General features: G+C 41.5%; 1 long non-coding RNA gene across 1 annotated transcript; it reads right to left on the bottom strand.

Moving 5' to 3' along the window:
• Nucleotides 1-2,956: 2,956 nt before the first annotated feature.
• On the bottom strand, nt 2,957-16,558 carry LOC116443434. The gene is made up of 3 exons (XR_004239896.1): nt 16,274-16,558; nt 3,803-4,121; nt 2,957-3,076 (listed from the first exon to the last, which is right to left on the bottom strand). It is a non-coding gene; the product is annotated as an uncharacterized LOC116443434 (long non-coding RNA).
• Nucleotides 16,559-21,070: the final 4,512 nt, after the last annotated feature.

Here is a 21,070-nt window from a genome sequence, read left to right as displayed (position 1 = left end):
AACTTGAAGCCCCACAGCCAGTCTCCATCGCAATTTGTTCCTCTCAGCAAAGGATGTGACTTGTTTAGACATCAAACACGTATCAAGTGGCTCAATGTTAGTATTCCGAAGCATCAGCTCTGAGGCAGGCGCCAGTGCTAACATCATTACACAACTCATGTGGCACTATGATAATCCAGTTCAGCACTGCCTGCATTTATTGTTTATTTTTATCAGACCAATAAAGCTCATCTTTTCCATCTGTCAGCATTATCTTATGTGATCCATTAACACAGCTAAGAGGGGTGCATTACACTATGCACTTGTATATCAGTTAATGAACCACCTTAACCTATAGTAGCAGCAATGAGTGAATGAACACAGATTTTACTTGCTTCCATTATGATGTGTTTGCTTTGGCATTGGTTACTGTCATATGAAAAGTTAACCAGCAAATTTATCCCTGCATCTTTAGTTGTTTATGTGCATTCAGAAAATATCCCTTTCCTCTGCCTTCCTCAACTGCCATGTATTGTGTTTTCTGCTGTAGTTTAAAAATTGTTTGATCAAAGGGGTAACAAAGCAAAGCACTTGAGCTAGAGAGCACATACATAATGGGTATTCCAGTGTTGTCTGATGAAATGGTCTGAAGCACATGAACTTTACAGGAGTAAAGATCATGTGTTTTCATGTGAGAGGCCACTGAATCCCGTGGGTAGGACCTAGTCCCTGAAAGACAGAGGGCTGACAGAACCACAGCCTGAGTCTGCTTGGTGCTTCACGTTTCTGTTCAAACAGAAACAGCTTCCTGAAACTGCCATAAGACCTCTGATTCTCAGTGGATTTTCATGTCAAGAGAGTCTGGGGGTAAAATTTGTACCTTGATGTAGAATGGACATCCATTTGGAGGAAGCTCCAAGGAGTCTGGTGCTGAGACCTGCAGTGTGCTTAGTCTGACACATCCCCATAAGAGGAGATCAAGAAGACACCAGCATTATGGTTATTGCTGGTAGAGTAAGCTCTGCAAGCTTTAGAGAGGGGAGCAAGGATAAGAACAGACACAACTGGGCAGAGCAGACTAGAAGTCAGCTCATGTTAGGAGAATTTAAATGCAGCTGGGTGGCTCACCCAGCCAGTATTACCGCTGGTACAATTTCAGTGGCTGGAGAGGCAGTTAAATGGATAATATTTCTTCTGAGAGTCAGTCTTTTTTAAAATGTGGACACGTAGCAAGACAAATGCAAGGTAGCTGAGCCCTACTTCCGAGTCATCACCTTTCTGATGCCTTAAAATCAGCAAACACCCCTTTGCAAAGGGAGGGGGAAATTAGGAAAGGAAAAGAGTGGAATGAAAATACTACACTTACTTCCCTGTGGTACAGCAACAGTGTGTTGTATAACACAGAGACAGAAATATTTGCAGTGGTCTTCTTTACTGATTTAGAGGATGTTCTCAAATGATCTTCAGTGTCTGCTTGTCTATGACAATGCCTAAATTACAGTTGTAATTTTTTGTGGCCTCCTTCAGCTGTCCAGCGCTAAAACATTGTTTTCCCCACCAGTCTGGTGCATTAATATTTTGGGGGGACTGTTTTGCTGGCTGTGCTAATCGGGTTTGTCTCTGCTTCCATCAGGGCTTTTTATTTCCCCCTTCCCCCAGCCTCCCTCCCTTCCAAGCAAGGCAGCAATCTGTTCTTTTTAAACCCTTCATCATCTTTGCTCTCTCCATCTCAGTTTCCCCAGATTTTAGAGATTGTTGACTATTATGTAACAGATGGCCTGACAGACCTCCGACTCTTTGCGGTGATGGCTAGCTTGGCGCAGAAAATAGCAGCACTGGAGTAAGCATTCAGCAGCATAGACGCTCATGAATTTTAACTCCTCAGTGACAAAGGAATTCAAGGGGGTAAGAGCCAATCTATCAGTAGCCAAAGTAATTAGAAGACTTAGATGGCTCTCTAGTGCAGAGTATCCCTTCTCTGCTATGGGCTGTTCATAGTAGATTAGGATAGTCTATGTCCCATTGATCTCTAAACCATAACTATGCTTCAAAACAATGGGACAGCTTAATCCAGAAACTGAAGCATTCGAGCAAGCATCAGTGAGGGCTGTTCTTTTGGCTTGTAATGAAATGTACTTTGCAGCATCAAGCTGAGACAATGTATATTAAGCAGAGTTATACTTTGATTTTTGTTTCTACGGCATTCCCGGTCACCAGGGGAAATCACTTGCACTAAATGACCAATATTCTGTCTCTAAACATTTAATACTTTGGGAATTAGTTTTCTTGCCCTCTTTACATCTTCTGTTTTCTTTGTTCTTTGTCATTCTTGCTTCTGTGTGTATATTGAAAGAGTTCTTGTAAGTGATCAGAGTTTTGGCACCCTCATATAGCTTTTTGTCATTTCTAGGAAGTTTCTGAATATATCATTCCCTTTCCCAGAAGTCTAGCTGCTTGCGTTTCAGAAGTATTTCTGTGTCTGACCAGTCAATGGAAGCTTTTTCTTGTAAAGTAGGGGACATGGAGAGAAAAGACAGTCAGTTCAGAAGAGCAAAGAGTATCCTTAAAGCAAATCAGTCAGGTATTCAAATCAGAGCTGGTTTATAGTATTTTTAAGATTAGACTAAATAAAAATAACTGGATCAAGTTACCTCAGAGGCACAAGAGCAAAAATACTTTACAAAAGTAGAGATGAGGTGAAATGAGCCTCCATGGAACTGAAAATAAAGGTAGTCTATTGTGACTATGCTGTATCTCTATGTCAGTCTGTGTAACTTGGCAGCATATGGCTGAGGTAGGTGCTATGTGTCTCCCACAAGAGGGTTACCAGCTCCACTGGGGCACGTCCAGAGGTATTGTGTCCTCACATCCATGCTCACAGCAGGGACTCCAGGACTTCTTTTACCCAGAAATGTTCAAATTACCTTGAATAACCTTAGTTTTCAGTAGAAACCTTACCATTTTCAGCAGAGGAGAAAATCCAGGAGTGATAAGCCAACAAACATCTTCCTTTTTCTCTCTTAGATGTACTCTTGACACTTCTACAGATGAGAAATGGGCTTTCCTTACATGCTCCTGTAGTTTAGGAATGCTTTTCCTATTGGAAGTCAATAGCGGAAAAGTTTAATTCAAGCCCACAAAGGCTGCAATGAATAGTTATGATGTATCACTCAGCAAAATCTGTGCTCAGCCACAGTATGCATTGGATCCTAATCCTAAGCTAGTCCATGGCCCCAAACACCGGTGAGTGGTGTAGACTATCCTGGACAGACAAAATTCTCTTTGAAGGGCTTGATTACCCCTTGTCCACCTCCCCTACCCGTATGCAGATGCACACACACAGACACATCCCCCTTCCCTAACACATCTCCAACCTGGAGTAAGTGCTGTGGGAAACAGAAAATCACCCCTCTCCATGCCAAATCCCTGGCTCAGTGCAAGTGCTGAGTTTCCCAAGGATGGTGTATCGAGGAGAGGATGCACATCGAGGTCAGCCAGAGGCTCCAAGCTCAGCAAGAGGTAACGATCTGCCTAAATTCCATGAGCTCTAGTAATGTCATTTAGCAGCAATAAGTCTCTGTTTAAATTAGAGTGACATTGTCCCAAATGGCCATTTTAATAAGGTTTAGAGATTCTGGACACAGAGCTTTCCTGCTTTTGCAGCCCATAATAACTAGTTAGTTGTGCATAAGTCTGGTCAGCAAAGTCTCCATTATGCAAAACAGCTTAGAATGGGAGGAACAAATAATATCATTGTTGTAAAATTGACTTCTCCATCTCCACCTATTGTTTATCCAAGTCGCACAGCTAAGAAATAACTCACCCAAAAGGAATGTCAGCATCCAGTCCTGGGCAAAAAGAAACCATGGTAAATGTTCCAGCTGGTTGGACATACCGAGCGGTGACATGATCCCCACTGTTCCAAGCACAGGGGCACCTGGCTCTAGCAAGAGCATCGGTCCCTCATGTTCGTGGCTGAGGTCCCTCTTTCAGCAGTAGGAACAAGGATGGCTGTGATTTGAAGAGCTGGGATCCAGGAGGTTAGGAAGTCTGCACCCTCCCATGGGGCAGATGCTGAGCTCTCTTAGATGCAAAGTTAAGAGTAGTGGTACTTGAGCCTCCAGGAAGGTGTCAGCTGGGAGCTGTAAGGTGTTTGAGAGCAAAAGCCATAAAATGCAACACAGATAATCTCATGAGTAAAACCTGCAGTGTCACTACTCTTAATGGGTCCATTCTGCATCTCAGGTGAAATATTTGGCATCTTTGAATCATAAGCAGGAATAGCTGATTTCTGTCTCCAACTTTCCTATGCAAGTATTTTTTCACGCAGTTTTGTACCTTTTTGTTGTTGGTTTTATTGTGGTTTTTTTTTTCCTGAAATAATGCTTCAAAAAATCCTCCCGTGCAACATTTAGGTAACTATACCTTGAACTTTAATAGTTTGGGGAACTTTTCTTATTGCTAATACTGGGCAGCTCACTGAGAAACACAGTAACATAGAACTCTCCTGCTGAAATCATTTCAGACATCCCAGGATTTCTCTGTCACTAACCATGCTATTCTGTTCTATTTTTGCTGGGCTGATGTTTACACAGCCATGTAACAGCAATAATAGTAATAATTTTTTAAAAAAATTTTTGCATTATTTATTGAATTTATCTTGTTTAGACAAGCAAGTTTCTGAACTTTAGTCAAGTAAACAGATATGAATAGCTGGTATCTAAAATCAATAAAAGACAAGTGCAGTGCAATTCATGGCTTCTTCATGAGTCAAATCTTCCAGCCTCAAAATAAACGTCTGCAAAAAAAAGGTCATTTTGATGAGGTGTCCCATGTGAAAACTACCTGAGGGCAAATAAATGTGGGGATCACATTCTTATCAACTCTTTCTGATAATAATAGCCTGGTCACTGGGGACAGTCTGTTAGTGTTGGCCCACTGGGTCAGATAACAATCCCAAGCCTCTGTCTCTCTTCCCCCGCTGTGACCTGGCCCATCTGCTTCTCTCTGGCCATATGGTACAGAGCTATGTGGAACTGGAGACATTATAGTTTTATGCATCTCAATGCTCCTTGCTTTCATTGAAGTTTTGCTGACACGACATTCCTTTGAATATTCCTTGACAAAAGTGGGGTTTGTTTTGGTGTTGGTTTTCATCTCGGAGTATAAATGAACACGGAGGTTTAAATCAACAGAGGAGGCCTGTAACAGATACATTAGGCAGGTAGGAAGGCTGGCTATGTATTTCCTCCGAGCTTACCTTAAATGCAATATTATTTTTCCTGATCTTAACAACTAAAACAGAGCCCACCATAAGCAAAAGGGCAAGGTTTGTTTGGTTTTGTCATAAATAAACCCAATCTAACAGGCTGCCTGAGTGCCATGGAGGAAGTCTGACCTGAAAGCTGTAATACTGCTTTAGAAAAAGTGAAAAAATTAAACCCTCTGGGACAAACTGCACATGGCTTAGACATCCCTCTCCTTCTCCAGATGAAGCAAGGGGGTTTCTGGGGATGCTGCAGTTCTCTGCCTTGCTCTTGCTGAGGTCTCAACCCCAAGCACTGCTCATGGGGCCTGTCAGCTGTGCTCTGGCAGCGTTGGCCCTCAGAGATCTTCATCTGGCCAGCACAACGTGGCCCCAGAGCCTCCCTGAAGGAGCCATCCCGTTTTCCAGTCAGCCCTTGGGCATGGAGAACACACAGGTATACCCTCCACTGAGGGCATGCTGCAAATGTCCAATTAGGCCTAATGAGAGCTCAACCCAGGCATCAAAGGAGGGAGAGACAATAGCAAACGAACAATACACCTCCTCAATGATCCCTTTGCCAAGAGGAGGATGTAATTGTTGTGTGGGCTTTAACATAATAAAGCCTATATGTTCATCCTGCACCCAGCTTCCTGGGGCCCCTCTTAGATGGGAGCTCTGAACATCGCAGCAACCACATGTGTGACAGAGGCCTGAACTGGAAAAGTAAACTGGGGATTATTGTACAAATAATAACACAACAAGCTGACTTACAAATTGTCTGAGGCAAGTGCTCAATGGCGCAGTTGTAGCTCAGTTTCTGTAAAACTTTAAATAGAAATGAATACCCAAATAGTCAAATCTTTATCTATGTCACTCCTGTTGTGTTTCTCACAGGGTCCCCTCATGTTTTCACCTGCTTTGTGTAAAGTCCCACAGAATATGTCATGTAAATCTTGAGAGAATTATAAAATCCGTGAGCATCTTCAGAAGAATGCAAGGTTTTAGGCTCTGTTTTCACTTTGTCAATCAATCCTAGTATTTCACAGTTCCAGGGAGGTGCCTAAATTTTGTTCATTTAGAAAAACCCCAATGTTATGACAGGCTCTACAAATCTAGAGATTTACTATCTGAGACTATGTTTAATGCCTAGAAGTCAGAAATAAAAGAACAGATTTTCTTGGGACATTGAAAATTCAGATGTGATTGAGAGTCTCAGTGCTGGAATTTGATGTAGATAGACTGCCTTTCCTGCCAGACAAAGAGCCCGACCACCTGCTGCCTCTGTAAAATAGATCCTCAATCTCATGATGTCAGAGTGAGTTTTGCCATGTCCTGGCCCAGCATTTAATGGATCAAAATGTGTAAGTCCACTCTGTGCTGCTGAGTCTGTATGTGCTGGAAGGATGCAGTACTGTTGAGGGAGAAAGGAGAAATAAAGAGGGAGGTAGGGAGGCAGCCTCATCCTTGTCTCCACTCATCCTGTTGATCAGTGGAGCATGATAAGACTCACACTACTTGAAAAGTAATACTATTCTTTGTATTGGAATCTTTCTGATTCCTCTTTAGCTGGGAAAATTTTACACTTAGAAATCAAGGTTTAGAGCCTACTAAGCAGAATGCCATTTCACAAGTTGTTTTGCACCTCAGTAGTGATTGTAGAGCAATGCCTGCTGCCCTGCTGCTAAAGGAAGAACCATATTCCTCCCATAATCCCAGGCTTGACTGTCATTTACCTCCTTTCCCTTTGGAGAAATTAATACTCTGGATGTAGATTGCGTGTTCTGGGGAAGGCTTTCACAGACTGATTTGCAAAGGAAAAGAACAACACCCCTCCCCCCCCCCCCCCCCCCCCCCCAAATCTGCCATAAGAAAAATTAAAAGCAGATAAGACATTTCTTGGGTGATATGATAGCATTTACCATGACATTCTTATTTCCTTTAAAAAGGCTACCTCCTTCAACAGAGATGAGGAGGGAAGAGATGAAAGAAGAAATTTGTTTACTTGGCAGTTGCATTCAGTGCTGCCTCAGAAATCCTCTGGATCAGGGACTACTTGTATTAGGGCCTATATGGAGGTGCTTTAAGATTCGTAGAACGTACTCATGTTATATTGTATGCATCATGTCAGAGAATTCCATAAGAAATATGAGTAATTGCTAAAGTGAGTTGCTCAACAATCTGCAACAATCTTGTCATAGCCATGATCTACCTCCCTCTCTACAGTATCTTTGTTAAAATGTGCAAATAAAGCTATAAAAAGTTTCAGAATAATGTGCTACTAAGAGTTTATGTAATCTTATGTTTCAATCAAGAAACTTTTTCTTAGTTTTCAGTATCACTTATATACATGTGTTCCTACCTAACCTACTGCAGAACTATGGTGGCTATTGCAGTATACTTTTCACGGTTTAAGAAGACTTTCTAACAAAACCCACAATGCCAAATGAAAATATGAATGCCAAATACTTATAATCACTATTCTAATCACAAATGCACATTGCTTGTCTCACCACTTCAGTCCCTGGTGGGAGAACTTTCACAAGTGCCCTGGGCCTGTAAGCCTTTAGGAGCTGTACTGTGTGGTTTTGAACTATACTGTATCCTAGACTGTATACAGTCAATAATAATCTTCAGCGAACAGGATTTCTTGTAGAAAATCAGACCCGTGCTAATCCCATATCCTGTTGCAAGGAGGGGCTATACATGTTGTTTCACCAAATGATGTCACCAGCTCAGAAGAGCTCAGAAGCTGGTGATTAGGACGTAATGTACTCTTAGAGTAAGGCTCTTCCCAAACCCATGGTTGGGGAATGATGCCCTCAAGCCAGAGCTCATGTCTTGCTCTGACTTTTTGCTTCTAATGCTTGATAGTTTGGTGATGTGTTCTCTTATTTTCCCAGATTAGTATTGAGTAATTGATGGAACAAACCAGGGGTTTGAGCTGTAAGGCTGGAGTGAAGCTGCATGAATAGATCGTGTTAAGTACTGGGGAGAGAGGCTGATGAAAGGGCACAGAAGATGGGTGAGTGGTGACTTCCCTATGGATTCATTTACAGACGTGTTGATAGAAGTGATATTCTTTTTACTGTTCTATTTTCGGTTTTCTAATATGAATTTTTCTGCACAAAATCTATTCCTAACACAGGATTTTTTTCATCTTTACATATGAAAATCTCTATTTCTGCCTCAACACGCAGTCAGGATTTCTGACGGTTTGTGAATATAGGAATGAAACCAAAATCAACTTGACACTCATCATGTACAGTACAAAGACCGAGATGGGGTCTGAGCTTGAACTTGCGCAAAGCTGAGTAATACTAGACTGTTATCTTGTCATTAAGAATTGCTTGGAGTCCCTATCTGTTCAGCAACTCTAATTAATGATCATTTAACTGTACTGTCAGCCCTGTTTAAATCTGAGTGTTGCCAGTTGCTTCCTTCGTGCGGGCAGCCAATAGGTGCTGGGGGAGTCGTTCATGCATAGCATTGTCCCAGTGGCGCTGGGCCTATAGCATCCCAGTTTAATAGGGCATTCAGGGCTCATTAGCGAGGAAACACATCAGGAGTGACCGCTCCACTGCCACACGTTGCAACTAATAGCCTTGCCGAACAGAATCGTTTCTGTTTCTGCTCACTTGTTTTTGAATCCTTTCAATGTCAACAAGTGGTCATGTCGGCAGGAGCCCGCTATTCTCCCCAACAGTTTTATCCGTTGCTCTCCTGAGCCAGACTTGTGTCCTCCTCCATTGTTCCAGCCACAATGGAGCCTGAGCAATCACAAAGGCTTCACAGCCATTCATCATCAGCTCACGAATTCTAGGGTTGAGATTACCCGCCAAACTTTTGGGCCATCGTTTTGGCACAATGTGTGAATGCCCATGAAATACAAATAGTTTCTGAAGTTTCCACTTTTGTTGCAAATGCATAGGATGGCAGTGGGGGGGGGGTTGTGGTGAGGGGATTGGATGGAGGGAAAGAAGAGAAAATAAAATCCATCGTTGCTCTGGCTAAAAATAGACAAGATCCTGTGGAGGAAAGATAAGAGACAATGAGATTTCTGCTGGAACTAGAGGTGCAGGAAGGAGCAACCAGGGAAATGGACGTGTGTCCAAAAAAAGTATAATCACGCTTTTGGCTCACAGATTTGGAAACAATCCCTTGGTTTTGGCATGGAGGCACAGGCAGCTCTTACATTATTGGGATCCAAAAGGTATAGAGACAGGGTGCCCCTGGGCAAGCTCCCCTCCTTCCATTCATGGGGATAACCAGAATTTTTCCTGGCTACTGGAAACATGACTGGCAAAATGCTTCCTGGAAGCATATACCTGCTGCTTGTTATTTGTATTAGGCTAGAATTTAGCCCTTGTTGTGCTAAATGGAGAGTGAATGGATATCTCACACCTGGAAACATGAGATCTGAAGGTGTAGTGGCTTTACCAGGGTCATACTGTAAAAGCCACAGATGAGAATCAAAGCTAAAACATGCATGTGTGTGTGTGTGTTTGTCAGTTTATGTATTACTTCTATGGTGTTGTGTTCTTTCCTACATTGCCACTGAGTGGGCAGAATCCTGCCTGCTTAACTGCTAAGCAAATCAGACATTCATTTATCGTGTACTGACTACTGTCCAGACATGCTTTGTACGCCCCAAGCATCCTCCAAATGATACACTTGGGATGATGCAGAAAGACTGCGCTGTGGCCACGGTGCTTAACGTCAGATGTTGGCTGGGCACATGGCAGAGAGCTTGCTGTGCTCTTCCACCCCTTCCTTACCATGTGCTGCTCTGTGGAGTTCACACTGTTGATTTTTCCTGAGTCAGGACTAATGGCTAAATTCCAGTCAAAAGGATTTGATTTGGAAATTTTTGGAAACATTTGGAAATCTCTGTGAGTGTCCTACAGTCTCTTCCCGGTCATTTTAACATGCCAGGAAGTTATAAGATGACAAAAGGTGTTCATAAGAAAAGTAAAGGTGATTTTTTTTTTTTTGTCTGTCACTGAAAAATTAAGCTTTTTGTAAACCACAGTCATAGCCAAAGATGCTTTTCAGTGCAAGCACTGAGAAATGGTCTTCTATTCCATTTTATGCTGTATATCAACTAGAGGCTTCTCTTTTTACCTGTTGAAATAATCCTAATGGGAAAAAAAATTGACTGCCTTTACTCTTTTTTCCTAACAGGTCAGTATCCACTTTATGGCTTGGAGTATTATAAAAGTACCAAGAAGCATTGCACATGTATCAAACACATTTCCTTATAAAAGTTTTGGGTGTAGACCTACAGCAGTCTCCAACATCAAAGGTAATAGTGATGCCATGATGAGCATTTTTAGGCCATGTTTTATGTGATCATTGCCATTCAAAAACAGTCACAAACTGACAGTCTGCGACAGTTGATTTTGTAAGTGTTGTGTTTCTTGTTGTCACTTTAAGATCTTCTGCAATCCCAAAGGACTGGCTTTGGAAAGTGGGCTGTATGTGAGATTCGTAATTATCTATTCGAGAGTTACACCCAACCTATACCGCTGCAGGGCAGGTGATTCTTCTTGCCTTGCTGCATTTTGCAAGTTACTGATGGGCACAGGGATCACTGATTGTCAGGTCTTTCAGACAAGATAAGCAGGAGAACATCACAACAAGGAATCTCGTTGCGTTCAGGTGTAGTCTAAGTGCATTCCAGACATCAGGACCTTAATGGGCATCCCCATATCAACACATCATCTTTAGGGGGCCTTAGAAATACTAGAACAGGGATCCCACCTGTCCCTGGGGTTAGGCAGCAGCTTTGCAGAATTTATGTGTTTATGTGTAGTAAGAAATGGAGTAATGGAGTAAAACCCTGGCTGTGGTAAATCAGAGGAGGTTTTGGCCTCAGTGTGTTTTCAGGTACTTGTCCCAGTCACTCCTACCAGACTCATAATGGTATGCATCTATTCAAGCTTTTCAAGGACAGAATTTTTCTTTTTTCTTTTCTTTCTTTCTTTTTCTCTTTTTTTTTTTTTTTTCCCTCTCTAAAGCAGCTTATAAAAGAGGTAACTGCTCCTTTTCACAGTCAAAGCAGGATATTCTGAACAGAATGCTAACTAGACTTGGGGCCAGACTGAAGAAGGGTTTGAGCGGTTTTCAGATCTGGCTTCAGTATCATAAGTAATAATATAGAGGGAAAGTGTATCTGGAAAAGTTATAGATATCATACTTTAAAATTTCTTTCATTTTCCTAAGAGCTGAAAGTTTTCTCTAAGAGAAGGGAAATCGTGCTGTGTAAAAAATTATCTTTTTATTCTTTTTTTCTGTTGTTGTTGAATTTTGCAGCAATTTTATGAGATTGTTGATTAGTTGAATAGACTCGAGGGCTTTGGAATTGAAAGTGCTCCAGGCTAGGTAGGTAAAGCATTCTGGTGCTCTTTACAAAGCTCCTCCTTGAGATGCGCGTAGCCCTCTACAGCTAGATACCAGACCTCTTAAGTCCTAGTCCTGCAAACACTTAATTGTATGCATCTGCCTAGACATAAACGTCTCCTTTGCTTAAAATTCTGCACATTTTGATGAGGTTTTGTTATTCTGAAAGAGACGTTCAGTGAAAGTTATGTGAATGCCAAAATTTGTGGATTTGGAGGATGCGTGTGGACAAAGCAGTAAACTGAAATATATGCTTGCCTCAAAAAATTGAGGTTTCTCACTAAAAAAATGCCTTTTATTCATAGCTTCTAAAATCACATCTGAACACATAATGTTTCACTGCATAGAGAAATGATGATTGGCAGTTGGTTTCTTTAAATATAATCTATAATGAAAGTAGCTTGTAGGGAAGTACTCTGAGCTATACTGGGCAACTGACTAGGAGCAAGCTTTGTTCCTGATACCAACCACATCAGTGCATGATATTGATTTCTTGTAGCAGATACCATGCTGGTATTTCAAAATGCCACTTCTGAATTGTGGCTTCTTATCATCAGCAGACAGATTTTTCAGTGTGAGTAAGCAAATTGAGGATCTGAGATGTGCCATAGGTAAGTAAGAACCTAAGCCCTCTGTTGCTCAGTCTTTGAATTCTGCATTTGTCTGCAAGTGTTATTTTTAGGCCAAACAGGTATATCTAACTTGAGTCAAACCAAGGATCTCCCTTAGCTCTGTAATGATGCAGATGTTCATAATATGTTCTTTTGTTTCATCTTTGCTGCACATCTGAAATTTCTGAGTTTAAACAGCAATATTTATGCAGCAGGGGTAACCTTAAATATAACACTACAAGGTAACTAAAGAGTGGTGGTGAGAGGGAAAGCTTAGGCTTCAGTAACAGTCCCAGGGAACTGGTGAAAGGGTTAATATGATGAGCAAGCATTAGGCACTTTTCACTGCTGCATGCTCCTCTGAACATGGGGGATTGCCACTGATGCAGAGTTTTATGGCGTCAAAAGTGAAAATCCTCTCACACTTTCTAGGGATGTGGTTTTGTGACTTGGGAGTACTTCTAATTATCTGGTGAAAAACCAAGTGAGCAAAACCAAACCCTATGTTTTAGTGCAAACTTTGTGGTGTAGTTGTTGGTTTCTCTCTCTTTTTTTATTTCCTTAGGGCAAGTAACTTAAAGAATAGCCTTTCCTTGTTGATTGCTCTACCATTCATCGGACAGCATATGGTTTTTGTCTTGGGAATCATCCAACATGTCACAAAGGCAGTGATACTGGACAGTTACTAGGCAGCTTTTGTATACTTTGGGGATAGGGGAAGATGGTATTTTAATAGATTTCCTTGGGGATCTCTTAGAAGGGTAATTTAATTGTTGAAATCAAATTTTGGGCTCCTGTCACAAATCATTACCTTATCTTTCATCCATCTATTCCCTTGTTGTTCAAACTAATAAAACATACACACTGCTGTCCATTCATGTGACCCCCTTCATACGTTTTTAACTGGTAACCCTGGTTAATAATGGGTAGGTGGTCTGTTTCTGGTTGAGGATTTTTTGAAGGAATGGATAGTTTCTCTAGCTACATCCACAAGGGTGGCAACACTCATTCACTCAAGATTAAAAGCCACAGAACCACATGAGTCTTGGTGAAATTCAAGTGGGAAAATGCCTCAAAGAGGAGGGTGCAACCTGGGGCACTGCCTCAAAATATTCACATTCTGGACTCTGTCAGGCAAATTCTGGGAGTCATTGGTGAAGTGATCTTGAGACCCTTCTCAGTGAAGTCATTTGTCACCATTGCTATGGTAGTGTTTAATCAGTTCCAGCTTTCACTCAGTAATGCTCTCAGAAGACAGATTGCTGAATTTTCTTGCAGCTGTTTGATTGAAGCATCTGAAAGGAGGTGCATTAAGATAGTGGGAAACAGCCTGTGGTCCCACTGCTCCAGCTGCTCCTCACCTGATCCAAGCAATGTGCCACCTGCAGAAACATGTTCAGGCAGCACCTGCATCTATCCTGTCCCAGTCTCTCCATCCTCTCTAGTTTCTCTCATTCCTTCAAGCACTTGCAGCTCCCTGCTATCACTTTTGGGTGCTGCAGCTCTCCTGAGGTCAGCATGCAGGAGGGAGAATCTTTATTCCAGCAATTTAGACAGTGAGGAGACAGGGATGGGGGATAAGGAGCTCTGAGCTTGCAGAGGCCAGTTAACGCAAGAAAAAGTGAGTAGGCAGCAGGGTTGGGACAGCACGTGCTATGAGGTTAGTGGTGTGGTCTCAGGGCATCATTTACCCTTTGCCAAAGCTCATCTGATCTTCAAACTTAAATTTGATGCTTCAGCCTTCTGGTCACCCCTTGAATTTAGGAGTGGAGAATGGAAATCATGCTTATTTCTCACTGTTCAAACACATTGCTCAAATGTCTCTGACTGTGTGAGTGATTGGGTTGAGTGAGCATGGTTGTTTATAGACAGGATTTCTGAGCTTGACCCAACTCTACTTGCATGGAGATAACTGGGATTTTAAAGAAAGGAATCACTGCATCATTCCAAAGTCCTCTTTAAGGCCTGGTGTTCCCTTTGCAGTCACTGAACAAGCAGCATCCATCTCTACTGTTAAGTATTTACCATCTAAAAAAGCAGAAAACAGAATATTGAGGAGCATCAGGTCCAAAAATAAAAATGTGTGTGTGTTTAAACCAAGGAGGTAATTGGCAGCAGCTGCATGCTGTTTGCTCACTCATTTATTTGCTACAATTCTATGGTTACTTCTTGTTTTTCACTATAACATCCTTCAAATTCTGTTCCCTTTCACCTTAAAAATATTATTTTAGCTGTTGTAAGCTCAGAAAAACTGTATTTAGAAACACAATGAATGACTAAAAAAATAACATTTAGATACAACCCCTATCATCCTAGAACGGGAGTCATTGCAAGTTTACATGTGGTCTTCTAAAATAAAGGCATTTTTTCCTAGTTACTTCTGTGAAAACAGGAAAAAATCCAGTGCTTTATGCACTCAGGAGCTGCTAAGTGCAGTTCTTACACGTTTCATTATTCCCAATGCTAAGAAAACGCTAGCTTTTTTTTTTTTTTCATGTTTCATCAAAAATGTTTTTCTGGAACAAACCAAAACAAACAGAATCCAACCGGTCTTTTGTTGGTTGCTTCACTTCCCAAAAGGGTCCAGGGCACTCAGTGACACAGCATCTGTCTTAGATGCTATTGAAGGCATTCAGCCCCTAAATGCTCTTCCACTGACGTTCTTTTATGCTGTGGTATTTGAAAAACTCATACAACGGGGCTGGAGGAAAGGAAAAAGGCATCTTTTGAATGGGGTGGAAAATATTTAATCTTCTCTCCACCTGACTGTCACTTAAATTCTCAGGAACATGTCTGTGCTGTTTTTCTACTTTAGGGATAGCCAAGTATCCATATATCTTTATTAAACTTAATGTTGTTTTTGCTATTAACAACAGGTTATTGGAATAATCACTGTAGGATTTTAAATTGAAAGCTGGTAGAGGTCTTCAAGCCCCAGTGTCCTTTTACTAAATGTGCTCACAATTAGACCCTAGATTAGTGTTGCTTATTTCGAATTATATGTTCACTACTTTCAAAGGAGAAAATGAATTAATGCAATTTCATCCTTAGCAAAGCCTGTGGATTAATGTTGATCTTTTCAGGACTGTCCCTTTAAACCATCCAAGGTGTTTATTTTGTGTATGAAGGAAGACTTTAATGCTCTGAGTAACGTAATCATGGCTGTGTGTAGAAATGGAGCGTGTGTGTGGGGAAAGAGGAAGGCCAACAGTTCTTTTTGTTCTTAAAAAGCAGTGTTCCTTTTTATAAAGAGATTTTAGTGTAGCCCTCTGTATTCTTCCTCATTATAGAGAAATTCAGTGAAATTGTATCTATGTCCTCAGACTGCTGTCCTAGATACCTTAACACCACATGTGTAGTAGATGTGCTAAATTAGAGGGGACTTTTTTTTATCACCTTTGTGAAAGTGTTTGTTCTTGTATCTTTTCTTTTTCTTCATAAAAAGGAAAAAAACATAAAGAAAGAGAAAGAAAAACTTCATAGAACAGTAAACCTGAGACATGGATTCGAATGCCAGACAGTTGAATGAACAGGATAATCGGGGTATTTTTTTTGACAGGTGCGACAGCCTGCCTATGACTGGCATTATAATCATTACCATTTTAATAAGGCTCTAATAGGGGGGCCGATAATTCAATGGGGTGTGAGGATCCTAATTCAACTCCCAATCCCACATGAATGTGCTAGAATTTGTGGGCTTTGTTTTCCTCTTTTGTACCCCTGAATGCAAATAATTACTGGCTATAGATTCAAAAATTCTTAGAACTGGAAGCTAAATTAGCTCTCCTAATACTGCACAAGAATGTCAATACTCAGGGGGGAAAAAAAGGAAGTAAGTGGTTTTTGGTTGTTTTTTTGTATTACACTTGTGGTACTGCAAAGGTTCTGTAGCTTAAGTGGTTTGGTTGGCAGTGTGAATAATACCAGCACTGTTTGTAAAGGATGTGCAGCTCTCTTTTCCCCTGCTCTCCCCAAAAGGAAAAGTAAATATATTTGTGTGAAAATCATTTCTGGAAAATCATATGCTGCTTTCTACCTGCCATTTTTGTTGATGTTGCCTCAGTCTGCTCCAGATGTGTCTGTCCACTCCGTATTGTTTCAGCAGTGGCAAGTGGTGTGTTCAGGATCTGTGGCTGTGCTTTCACTGGAGCCCCGTGGGCACTGAAGTAGTCAGTTTATCCCATTCAGATGATCCCACAACACAATTTCAAATCCTGAGGCAGTACCCCACGCTGCAGTTTGAGGCTGAGTGCTGAAGGTACCCTGTGGATGCAGGAGCCGCTCAGCATCTGAGAAGAGTGTTTCCAAATGTAAGAGAATACACCAATCTCTGCTTAGGACACCACTTACATTTGTGTTTAAAGGCATTTGAGCAGCTGTTTTAAAACCCAGGGGGTTAAGGAGTCAGCAGCCCTCCTTCCTTGCTCCTACCAGCTCCTACCGTGTGTCTGACTCTTGGGACACAGGACCAGGTAAGAGGGAAAGGACTCCTCCTGGCTCCTCTCTCTGTTAACAACCAGAACAAAAAACCTTTTCTTTGTCTCTGCTGATCTATGTAATGAATTTCTCTATTCATTTGTGATCAATAATACATATTATTATTTCTAGCTAATGACCAACAGTGCTACATGGGACAAGACTTTGAAAAATTGAGAGGGATATTTCCATATAACCCCTTGCAGCTGGAATCAGCTTCTCCCGCCCACTATTTCTGATCCTAAATTAGCTGTGGAGTCTTGCCATGCTTTCAGTCCTCTTTCTCTTTCTGCACATGCATTGCCTGATGTATAAGGAATATGACCAGCACTTTGTCTATAAGGGAACAAAAGACAAGCAAAGGCACTTTATATCATGTCAGAGTGGGAAATAACTGAGGTGGACAAACTGATCTGTGAAAACCAGCCTGAACCTTTGCCCCAAACTGAAATGCAGAGTTTTGGAGCTTGGCCAGAATCTGGTTAATCTTTCTCCCTCTCTGTCTTTTAATGGTATTTATGGTTTCACAGCACTTCCTGGTTTCATCTGGGTCCAAAAGCAGGAGACTGAAATACCATTGAAGAGGCTATTCACAGTGTTTCCAGCTGGCTAGGACCATGGAATGAAAGATCTCTCACAATCAGGTCTGTTCTAGAAGGGTTTCTGCCCAATTTCTATCCTGATGAGGTTCTGATAAACAGCCAAACTGTTAGAAAATTATCCTAATTAAATTGAAACTTTGAAATTATGCCCATGCGCAAAATAACTGACATCCTTCACCTGATGAACCTGTGTACAGAGAATTAACTCATTAGGTTTCTTTTTTGCCTTTTTTGTGCAGAAGATGTTATTTTTTCGTGCCCTTGGAAGGCTCCTCATGGAATTGATATATACACAGGCTATTTGTGCTCTATTTGGGATAATGTTTTTTATGCATTTCAAGTTTTCATGGACAATAAGCTGCAAACCTAGATAGTTTCTGGTTTGATTCAGACGTTGAAACAACTTCTCAATCCCGTGGTTTCCTTGAGTGGAAAATGACAGGATTTGGAAATGATCACTGCTTTTCTGCAAGTGCTAGAAAGACTATATGGAGATCTGTTCCCCTTCACACATGGTTTGATTTAGGCTGGATGTTGTCACAGAGCAATTGGAGATGCTGGAACAGCCTGTGAGGAGCAAAACACTCATGGATGGAGAGGTTAATGTTTCCCTCTGTTTTAGCTTACCTTTTGCTGACATTGTGGCCAATTATTGCTCCTGTGTGACAATTTTCCTAGTTTGGCTAAAAAGGTTGTTGAGAAGCCTGTGAAGAACCAGCTGAAGATGTCCTTCTTCTCCTTAGGCCTTATTCAGTTCTCTGGGGGGCAAGGTAAAATCCACTAGTTTGGAGATGACCTTGAGAGTACCCGAAGCTCTCCCTGCTGACTTGGACCACGAAACGTGGTTGGCTTTCTTCTAGGCACTGATCAATAACTTTATTCTTCTCTCTTAGAGATCACAGGAGGCTGTGCTAGACTGGCTCCTGTCTGGCAAGCCCTGTCCTTGGGGACTCTCTCTGGCTGAGCAAACGTTCCAGAAAAAACAATCACAAATATTTTAAAGATTCATGGCGGATGGGTACTTACTTGTAATTCCTCTTACCTGTTAAATTTGCTGCTGCTATCACTGTATCATCACCATGCCCAGATGTGGGCCCAGAGCTAAGCATGGCTCTAGAACAGCTGTCTGGCCCCAAACAGCTCAGCAGTCTGACAAAAATGCAGCATGCGTGAGGAGCACAAGGGAATAATATTTGTCTATCTGTGGGGGAGAAAAACTGGTTCTAAACTTAGATGATTTGTTTAGGCTATGGAAAAGAGAGTACAGGGTGATTTATCTTGTTTTATAGCTCTCCATGTGCCCCCTGTTGCCTGTTGGAGTGAGGTTTCTTCTTGAGTCATGTTTCACCCCTTGAACCTACATAAGACCTTCAGGAAAATGCATCTGGGGGTTTAACAAGAGTAGCCACCAGTTTGAAATCCATGAGGAGAGACCCAAGCCACCAGGACTCTTCCCCCTTGATTCCAGCCCAAATGATCCAAACCTGCTCAGAAAACACAGAATAATGCAGTTTCACCTTCCCTGTAGAGGGACAAAGCAGGAGGGAAAAAGGGATGTGAAGACGTTGACTTTCCCTATCCCTAATAGGAGCTAGGGAACTAAGCAAGATTTAATTGTCTTGCTGAACTTTTAACTGGGTAGCAAACTTTCTTGTAGGTGGAAGATAAGTTAGTTAAAGTTGTCCCAAAAACCAAAAGAAAACAAACACCACCCAATTTATAATTTTTGGTGATATTATAAAGGTCCAAAGGGTTATGATGCAGCAGCGAAAGGAATTATTTCTGCCTATGTCACTGGTCTGCTGCCTGGTTCTAGCATTACACTTCCCTCTGCTGTAGCTTCCCCTTGTCAAAGCAAAATCTAATACTGAACTGTCTCTCAGCAGATCCGTTCAAGGTTGATAAAGTGTTTTGGGGAAGAGGTTGCTGCTAAAGAAGCTGCTGTAAAAGTTTCGACCATTAGCATTCACTTTGATGTATCAAAAGTAACCATTTTTCCCTAAAGTGCTGGAAATTTCATTGTGTGGAGAATTTAGATTAACATTAAATACAGAAGGTTTTAGAAATCATTCACCTTGAAGACTGGCAAAACTGGCATATTCACAGCAGAAGTGAAAGACTTGTTTTATCTGTGTTGTCCTTTGTAATTATGCTGCTGAATAACAGAAGTATTATCACACCAGGGTTAGTGCCAGAGGATTACTCAAAGTTTTTCAGATGGGATGGTAAAGTGGTGCAAACAGGTGCATAGACAAAGAGCAAAAAGAGGGGAGGAAAATGAGAGAAAGCAAGCTGAAGCCTTCTAGTTTCAGTCACATAGCAAAATTAATGGTTTCTCTAAGTGAATAGCATAGCTAGATTACTATTGAGCCTGTAAAATTAGAGGAATGGGTCAGATTCTTCATTTCACTCCTGTTTTAACTTAAGCAAAGGAGGTCATTTTAATTGTGCTTTACCTCAAAAAAAAAAAAAAAATCTTTTCATTGCAATAGTTTTGCAGTGGATAAAGTGACTCATAAGAAGAATATGGACCCTGAAATTTGCTTCCCAAGAACTCCCTTTGCAAACTGGGTGTTGCAAGCTGGGACTCCTTTTTGAATGTTCCACATGTGTATCCAGAAAGAGAGAGGAAGGCATTTCTAAATGAAGTTAAAACATCTTTACCAGCGAAACAGTCAACATAAGCACATGATGTCACCTTTTTTGTCTGTATTTGTGTTGATTTATTTGTTAGAGCCACATGGATATTTCTTAATCTCTTCAGAAAATAATGATGTACTTTCGCAGCGTTACTTTGCAAGACTAAACTTGGAGAAAGTTTTTGGTGCCACCTTTGAGTATGAAATGTATCAAGAGATGCATTTCAGTATTTACAGTTAGTTACCACAAACAAAGCTGCTGAGGATTTGGATATGGATATCTAGAATAATTTGGGGAGGGACAGAATGGGACATTTGGGTATTCTGCCCTCTTTCTCACGGGGTAGCTTCAGGAACATTTTGTGGTGGAAGAAAGCAATACTTTGGGTCAAGGAAGGAAGCAAGAATTTGGGTCACTAAGGAAAGCGGCCCATCTCAGATTTCTGTGTTACCTTTGTCTGCTGTCTGTCACTGAGAACAGGGGCATATTTTAGTTTACTGACTGCTTTTGAGGTAAACCTCTGGGTAACTATAGGCTGCTGACTACCACTTTGGTCCCCCCAAAGATGTGTAAGAATAATAGGCGGGTAGGACAGGCTTGGGATGACGTATTGATGTTCCCCCTGACTAATGCCTACAAATGGGATTTCTGTGATTCTAAGCGAGACTTCGAAGGCATCTATTGCTTTGTTTCATTATTAGAATGTAGCAGTCTCTGAAAGGAGATCTCCTTAGAATATTTGCTACAAAGAATTATCAGTATAAATATCTGCAATTGCTGGTGCCTGAATCTTGTGCAAATCATGGTCCCTGGATCGTGGGCAGATCGTGGGCTTTGCGGCTGTGCAAATAAACAGCAGCCTTGCGATGCCCCATCTCCTCTGTTTTCCTGTCGGCTCTGTTCTTGTGCATCACTAAAGGGCATTGAAATTGCACAAGTCAGTCCTCTCAGCGGGCTTGGTGCCCCGCTGGCTCACAAGAAAAGGGCCAGCGGGGAGTTTAGGGGCAACAGAGTACACATGTATGTGCTCACTCCCCATGCACGCCCTGCCTGTCATCCCAGCAAGACCCGTCACCCTTCTGATTGTCATTTTGATCCTACTCCTTCAGCTGACA

Source organism: Corvus moneduloides, chromosome 4, assembly GCF_009650955.1.
Source record: "Corvus moneduloides isolate bCorMon1 chromosome 4, bCorMon1.pri, whole genome shotgun sequence".
Taxonomy (NCBI): domain Eukaryota; kingdom Metazoa; phylum Chordata; class Aves; order Passeriformes; family Corvidae; genus Corvus; species Corvus moneduloides.
Note: the sequence above shows the minus strand (reverse complement) of the source record. Positions and strands in the feature narration are given on the sequence as shown.